Source organism: Malurus melanocephalus, unplaced genomic scaffold, assembly GCF_030028575.1.
Source record: "Malurus melanocephalus ecotype Western Australia unplaced genomic scaffold, MMel_1.1 scaffold_1147, whole genome shotgun sequence".
NCBI classification, from domain to species: domain Eukaryota; kingdom Metazoa; phylum Chordata; class Aves; order Passeriformes; family Maluridae; genus Malurus; species Malurus melanocephalus.
In genome coordinates, this window is record NW_026624379.1 from 12,490 (window position 1) to 20,208 (window position 7,719).

The window sequence follows — 7,719 nt, forward strand, 5'->3', positions numbered from 1 at the left end:
GATGGACAGGGGGATGATGATGATGGACACAAGGATGATGGTGATGATGGTGATGATGATGGACACGGCGCTGATGATGATGATGATGGTGACGGTGACGATGGACAGGGGCGAGGGGACTCTCACCCGGGGGTTCCCCGCTCCCCCGCCCCTCCCGCCGTGTCCCTCGAGCGCCCCCCTGCGGCGCGCTGGGGGCGGGCGGGGGCCGGGCCGGGCGGGGGGGAGCGCCGGGAGCGCACCAAGATGGCGACACCCGCAGTCCCTCCCGCAGCTCCCCCCGCGCCGCAGTCCGGCAGCGCCGCGCCGGGGCCGCGCTGAGCCCGCCCGACACGGTGAGTCGCAGCCCCCGAGACCCCCGCGGGCTCCACCCGCAGATCCCCTCGCTTAGCGCTCCGTTAGATCCATCCTACCCCGTGCAGCCCGTACCCCTCCACAGCCCCCCGCCCCCCTCAGGGGCTCTGCCGCAGAGCGCGGCCCGGGGAGCCCCGGGGACAGCGGGGCCGGTTTGGGGAGCGGTGTGGAGAGGGGACCCGGCGATCTCCGGCCCCGATTCCGCCCCTGAGGGGGGTCCCGGAGCCTTGCCCCTGCTCAGCCGCCCGGCCCGGAGGATGCTCGGTCACGCCGCGCCCGGGGAAGGGGATCGGGGGTTCGGTTCTGTGCCCCCTCAGCACCGCCTTCGCGCCCCGTTCGGAGCCGGGGGGCTCCGGCAGCCGCTGCCCAGGCCGGCAGGGTCCGTCCGCTGCAGCCCGAGACCCCCGGCCCTGCGGGGAGCTGGGGGGTCGGTGCCGGGCTCGGATCCGCGTCCCCTCCAGCGGGCTGGGGCTGGGAAGGGGCAGCTTCCCTCTGCATCCACCCTCGGCCTGGAGCCCCTTTTGGGCCCCATCCCTCCATCTAKCCATCCATTCCTGCATCCCTTCATCTCTCCATCCATTCCTGCATCCCTTCATGCCTCCATCCATTCCTGCATCCCTTCATCTCTCCATCCATTCCTGCATCCCTYCATTCCTCCCTCCCTCSCTGCATCCCTCCCTCCGTCTCCCCTCCACCCCACAACCTGGGGGGCCTGCGGGACCCTCCTCCCACGCCCCAAATTTGGGGCCGTGCTCTTTGTCTGCATTGTAGGAAGGGAGAACCCGAGTTTCTCCTCGGTGTCCCTTCCCCCTCGGCCCTCGCTGCAGCGCTGCTCCATCCCTCCACCACCCCCTGCTCCACTGCTTGGCATCCAGAGCCTCCCCTGCCCGGGGAGGGGGCGAACTTGGAGGACAGGCTTTGGGGTTTTTTTTTTGGGGGGRKGAAGAATGCTTGGGGCGGCCTTGGTGTTCCAGCTGACCCAGATGTTGGGTCAGCATCGTGGTTGTGGTTCTTCCTTCCCTCTTCCCTTCCGCCACAGATTTTGGGGGGATGGTGAGGGCAGATTTGGTTTATATTATTTTTTCCCTTCCTGCTGGGAGGGAATTGCACATTCACGAGGTTTTTCTATTAAAAATCTGTGTGTCTTCCTCCCCTCCCCCTGCGTTCTGGTGCAAACTGATGCCCAGCTGATGTGGGGGTGGGGACACCGGGAGATGCTCCACGGCAGCGGCTGCGGATGAGCCGGGGTGAAGTCGGAAAGTCTGGGCAGGGGAGTGTGTGCAAGGGCCAGCCCTGCATGCGGAGCCTCGGGCGCTGAGCTGGGTTTTGGAGGGTGATCCCAGGTGTGGGAGGATGGCTCTTGTCCCCTCCGTGCCGTGTCGCAGCGGTCGCAGGGTCGGGAGCCCCTCCGGGGGCCGCGCAGGTGGGGCGGGTTCGCGGCTCCGTTTTGTGTCCGTGCCGTGTGTGAACGTGTAATAATCCGGTCCTGGCACACTGCAGCATTCCACCCGCACCGGGAGCCGGCAGCCGTGACCGGGACGTCCTCTTTTCACACCAGCAAGCTTTAATTGTGACCAACCGGGGGGCGGGGGGTCCGTGTCTCCCTCCCGCCGGTGCCTTTAGAGGCGGAAAGCCGGGAAAGCGTGATCGTGGTGGTTTTCCTGAGCAGTCCTGGTTTGGAGGGCTGGGGCCTGGAAATGGTCCTGTTTTCCTGTAGCGGTGCTGGAGGTTCTGGGAAGCTCTGGGGTCGGTTCCTTGGTGGCTGCCCCGGGGCAGAAGGTCTGGGCCAGGCTGGAGGAGCCGGTGGCCACAGCCAGAGGCCCCGTGCCCATCACTGTCCCTTGGACCCATTGCTGCCTTCCCAGTCTCACCATTCTTCAGGACAGGTGCCATAAACTCGGTGAAGCTGTTTGGAGTCTCTAAATAACCCTGAGCTTGGGGAATTGGTGCATTTTTGAGTAACAAGGCCCTGCACTCCGCTAGGACCTTTCCCTGATGGGTCCATCCTAAGGCCTCCCAGAACTCCAGTGCTCGTGTTTTCCATCCTTTGTGTGTTTAACGCACTTTGGTGCTTCTGCAGTGTTGTTCACCCAGGATGGAGGACCTGGGCCCATCACAGATAATCTAACCAGTTATATAAGCTGGTATGTATGGCTCAGATGKAAATGTGGTATAGATACTGTACTGCTCAGTGGAACAAGTATGGTCCTGTGGCTGCTTGGTGGGAAGAGGTTTCTGATGGGCAGGAGGGTGAGCAATCACATGCTGCAGGAAATGGAGCATGGCCGTGTCTTCATTCTGTTAAATAAAGCACAAACCAAGTCAGTGTTGAGTAGAAATGAAGTAGTTTCAAAACATAAATCACGGTATCGTGTTCTTCCTGTTTGTTGCCATGTTTGTGCTTGGTGGTGGAGCTGCCCGAGTGTGTTTTTCATTAAAATGACCCGATCAGGGTTTTTATCTCGATGGAGAGTTGCTGTTTTTCAATGGCTGAGTGGTGCTGGCTCCATGGGCTCAGCACTCCTCTGTCACATGGTGCCCTTTCACTATTGATCGCCTTCCCCGAAGTGGCTGCGACTCCATTGACATCCACAGACACTGAGATCGGGCATTTCTGGTTGGGTTCAGAGCAYGGGCTGGCTTAGAGCAGCAGCAGTAAAACTACGGAACAAGAGAGAGTTGGGAACAAGCACAGGGGGAATGATTTCAGGAACCACCGAGAGGAAAYGTGTGATGGCTCACGTTGGTGATCGTGGTGTGGAGAACTGGTCACTGTGGGACCATTGCTGGAGTCTGGTGGGGTTCAGGAGTAACTGAATGTTTGCACTGTCCCCTTTGTGCCTCATTATCCCATTTCTGTGCAGAGCTGGAGAATACAGACAGGGAACAAGTGGCTTCCTGCTGCAGGARTGGATTACAAAACTCCCTGACATTAGCTCAGCTTCCAGCCTGGCTTTTAGCACTTCACTTCTGGCTTTGGCAAAACTCTCCCCTCTTCAGGAGGGATTTCATCACAGAAAGAGTGGTCAGGCATTGGAAGGGGCTGTCCAGAGACTGCTGCAGTCCCTGTCCCTGGGGTGTCCAGGAGATGACAGGAGGTGACACTCGGTGCTCTGGGCTGGGTGACAAGGGAGGATCAGGCACAGSTTGGGCTCCATGAACTTGGAGGGCCTTTCCAACCTCAGGGGTTCTGGGATTCTCTTTGAAATGCTGTTCTGAAGTTCGAACAACTTCTGCCTTCCCTTGGCCTTGCCCTGTGACTGTTTGCTGCTAACAGAGCACTCCAGAAAAGGGAGATTTTTAAAGATAAGGAGCGGCCAATGGGCCCTGGACTGCAGCAAAGCTGGGACATTGCTCCTTTCAGAACAGAACCATTTCAAAATTCGAAGGTCTTGCCACTCAAACTCTTAAAGTCCCATTCCATCCTTCTCACACTTCTGCCCCAGCAGGAAAGTGTGAGGAGTTTATAATGAATTATTCTGCGAGTTGATACAGGGAGGAAAGTTTGTTGGATGCTGTATAACAGTGTCCAGGCAGTGGTGTTAAAGTTACARCAATAACTGTGCAGGTGGTCCTRAAGTTATGGAAATGAAYCCTTCMTTGCTGGAGGAGGCASCAGGGAGCTGTGGGGAGGGAARAGGTCTCCTCTGAGCCTCCTTTTCTCCAGAGCTCCCTCAGGRTGAGATCTCTGTCACCCAGGTGGGAAGATGCTCTGGGAACACGAGGTTAAATGACAAATGTGGCCATTCTGGTGGTGATTCCAGTGGGAGATGAACATTTTATTGTGTTTGGAGTGAAATCAGGTGCAGGCTGGTGATGGTAAGAACAACCAGGAATGACTGGCATTAGCAGAGGGAGATGTTTGTATGATCAGACACTCGAGGGGTGATTGGGAGGGCAGAAAACACTGTCCCTCCATGAGGAAACCTTCTGCACGTGGCAGAAATTCCAATAACTGTGTTTTGCACCAGAAGGGGGTTGTTTATTCTCCCCTCTTCCATATTTGTCCCTTTTRTACTCAAACCATCCGAGTGCTCCACAACAAGAAATTAATTCTCCTCAAATTGTGGTGTGAAATAACCATTCCCTGACTCCTGTTTGATGGGTCATGGGTGGGCTGAATGAACTGAACAAGGAATTAAATTTGGGGTTCGTGGGGCTGAACTCCTGCACAAAAGCTGCTTTGAGCAGTTCTTTGTTCAGAAGTTTGGATTTAAACGGGGGAAGTTGAAACACTTCAGGTTATTTAGATTGTGAATCTCCCAAGTTCTTGGTGAGTTTGGAGATAAACACGGATCGGCCTTGAGTAACGACAGCATAGGGAGGTGGGGATTAATTAATTAACTGAGATTAACTAGTTCTGGTTCTTGTAATTTACTGAGGGATGTTCTGAAGCCACACAGCCWCTGGGAGGGAGTGAGGACCCTGCAGGAATCRGTCTTTATTAAAGTTTTGTTAAATAATAAYGTGTTTTCTGTGTGGTCACGTGTCCAAGGCCRGGCWGRACAGGGCTTGGARCACCCTGGGAYRGTGRAAGGTGGAAYAGGATGAGCTTTAAGGTCCCTTCCAACCCAARYYATTCACCCATTCTATGGTTCTGACATTTTTCTGTTGCTGTTGGTTGCTTCTTCTCTCTTCCCTGTACATTTCTGTTCATTTTTTCCCTTYAGAGGTGTGTCTGTCCAAGTTCAGCTCTTCCATGGCCATTTCAGGACCGTGAGCACTTCCCTGCCTTGTCCCAAATGTGCCCTTGAAGCACCMGGGAACTTCCCCAAGGGTGAGGAAACACCCAGCACCAAGCAATAAATRCTGCTTGGGAGTGGAAATATTTCCTTTTTCCTTCCACTTTATAGCATCAAATTTGCCATGAGAGATTTCCTAAAAGGAAAGGCTCCTCCTTTGCTGCTGCTGGTCACACTCCTGACCCTTTTCATTGATCACATTGGTTCTGGGCACAGGATTCATACAAGTGGGGAGTGGAGACTGAAGGATTTCCCCATGTGTGATTATTTAGGGTTTGCTGAAGCCTTTTAGGCTCTCCCACAGCAGAATTTAAGGGAGGTGTTCATCTCCACGGTGTTTTCTGAGCCGTGTGTGTCCGTGTGGGTTATATAAAAATTCACACAGAAGGTCTCTCTCTCTCTCTCAGACACACCCTGAGTGGCTGAAGCTTGGTAATTAATAAAGGAGGAAATGTATTAAAGCAAGGAAATTGCCTCAAAAGTGTTTTTTAATTTATTTTGATGATCAGCTTGAATAATTTATTGGAATATTTCATAATGTACCAGTAAATGGACTGCTGGGAACATTTAGAAAAAAATAATTAAGTCTTTAGCAACTGGGCACCTCAGTGCAGCGGTTCCTGGTGGAAAATCTTTGGCATTTGAACAATGTGTGTGTGATATAAAATCTGGGCCTGGGGCAGTTGTGTGCACCCCAATCCAAGTTCCCAGGATGAATTTCTGAATTTCTCCATGGCAGCAGCACAGCCTGATGGTGTTCCCAGAGCAGATTTCCATGGATAATCCACTCACCCTCTTCCCTAACTCACCAGACACCGGGTCTGGGTCACAATTTTCAGAACGTTTCTCTTGTTGGAGGTTGAAGAACCTGATGTGGGAAGAGCTGAAATAAATCCTGGCCTATATCCRTATCAATTTCTGATATCCCAGCAGGACCATTCCTGGGTGGAAAATAACATCTACAAGGTTTTTAGCTTTGCCAGGCAGAGCAGCCCWGCTGTGGAAAGTCTTGGACAAGAGGTTGAGCCATTCAGATTATTCTGTTCATTACCTTAATGTGGGATCATTTCTTGGGAAAACGAAGTCAGGAGAGGGGAGAACATCCCAAGGARTGAAACCCTCAGGTCACTGTTGAGTGTTGTATTAAACAGAAAAAAGCCCTGTAAGTTATTCAGAAATGCCAAACCATGGGGAAGCTGCTGCCATGTGCAGCTGTGAACCAGATTCAGGAAATGCTGTTGGTTTGTTGGGTTTGGTTTCCTTTTTTCCCTTTAATGSCCAATCCGCTGAGTCGCTGCCTCCAGTTGTGGGTTGTGTAATTGTGCACAAATGCCTTCATTTTTTTTTCCCTTTTTATGCTGTGTCCCTGAGCTACTTTGGTTTCTAAATTCAGGCCTTACATATTTATCTGTGCCATTCAATTAGACCACATCCCCAATGCTGCTCTATAGTTTCACAGTATGTGGGAAATTTGGTAATTAAATGCATGCAAATGCTGCAAGAATAGAATAAATTAATTTTCCTTAATATCAGCAGGCCATTTGGTGATGTTTCAGAGATGATGTGACCAAGATACCAGCTCTTCTTTCCCCTTCTTGCCATCTTTTTTGTGTCTTTTCTTTTATTACTCCAGAAATACCCGGTCAGGTTTACAGGAAGAGAATCCCAGCCCTGCTGTGCTCTGGAATTACATAAGGAGGGAGATCTGTACTCCAGGTTTTTTTGGCTCTCCAAATAAAACCTGAGCTGGAAATGGCATTTAAACTCTACGAGTGTGGTGCAGCCTTGGATTTACGTGTGGCTCGGAGGGCGTCAAAGGTTGTGCCACAGCAGTTGCAAGGGATAACCTGAGGTGYCTCAGAAAGCTTTGCTCTGGACATTGCAGCTTTGGAAATGCCGTGTTGGAGGCTGGGATCTGCAGGTGTTCTCACCAAGGATTTGGTTATTTATTCTGTGTTTATTCTCTGTGCTCCGGACAGTTGTGGTTCCCCGTTCCGGTGGCGGCTCCGGCTTCCCTGAGCTCCTCCCACGTGAATCCAGCACAATCCTCATGGGCTGGGCAGGCTCTGGTACCTGACCTTGTGCTGRAACAGCTCAATTTGAACAATTCGGCCCCTATATCGTGCTTTCCAAGGATTCTGAAAGTCATTCCTCTCAGAGATTCCAGATCTTTAATATTTATTTGGATGCTGTGTTCGTGTCACCTTAACAGCCTTGACCTTACTGGTTCTCCTTTTGCTTTGCTTGAGGGACCTTACCCCGTGTGGCTTTGGGATTCTGGTGCCRTATCCCTGTGGGTTTTGTGCCTTTYCTGTGGGGTTTGTGTTTGGGTCYCTCCCTGAGCCCTGAGCCCTGWGCCGGGCTGGCTTCCCTTCCAGGCTGCAGCACTGCAGTGCTGTTGCATCAGTGCGGGGTTTCTGTCATCCCTCTCCTCCCTTGGCCTCCTCCCGGAGCCAGAGCAGCCTCCGAGGTGGCAGCAGCTCGGGAATGCAATGCATTGCTGCTGCTGCTGCTGGAGGGAGAGAGAGAGAGAGCTTGGCACGGGGAGCAGAGCTGCAGAGCCTTTGTGGGCGGCTGCATTTGGGGGAAGGAACTTCCTCACTGCTCTGCTTCTCATGGTGTGGGT

At 53.1% G+C, this 7,719-nt stretch overlaps 1 protein-coding gene across 1 annotated transcript in view; it reads left to right on the forward strand.

The window, feature by feature from the left end:
- Positions 1-235: 235 nt before the first annotated feature.
- SCN8A (sodium voltage-gated channel alpha subunit 8) overlaps positions 236-7,719 on the forward strand; it is a 49,709-nt gene continuing 42,225 nt past the window's right edge. The window contains exon 1 of the mRNA XM_057387148.1: positions 236-332. The gene's annotated coding sequence lies outside the window, so the exon portion shown is untranslated. The remainder of the gene's footprint in view (positions 333-7,719) is intronic.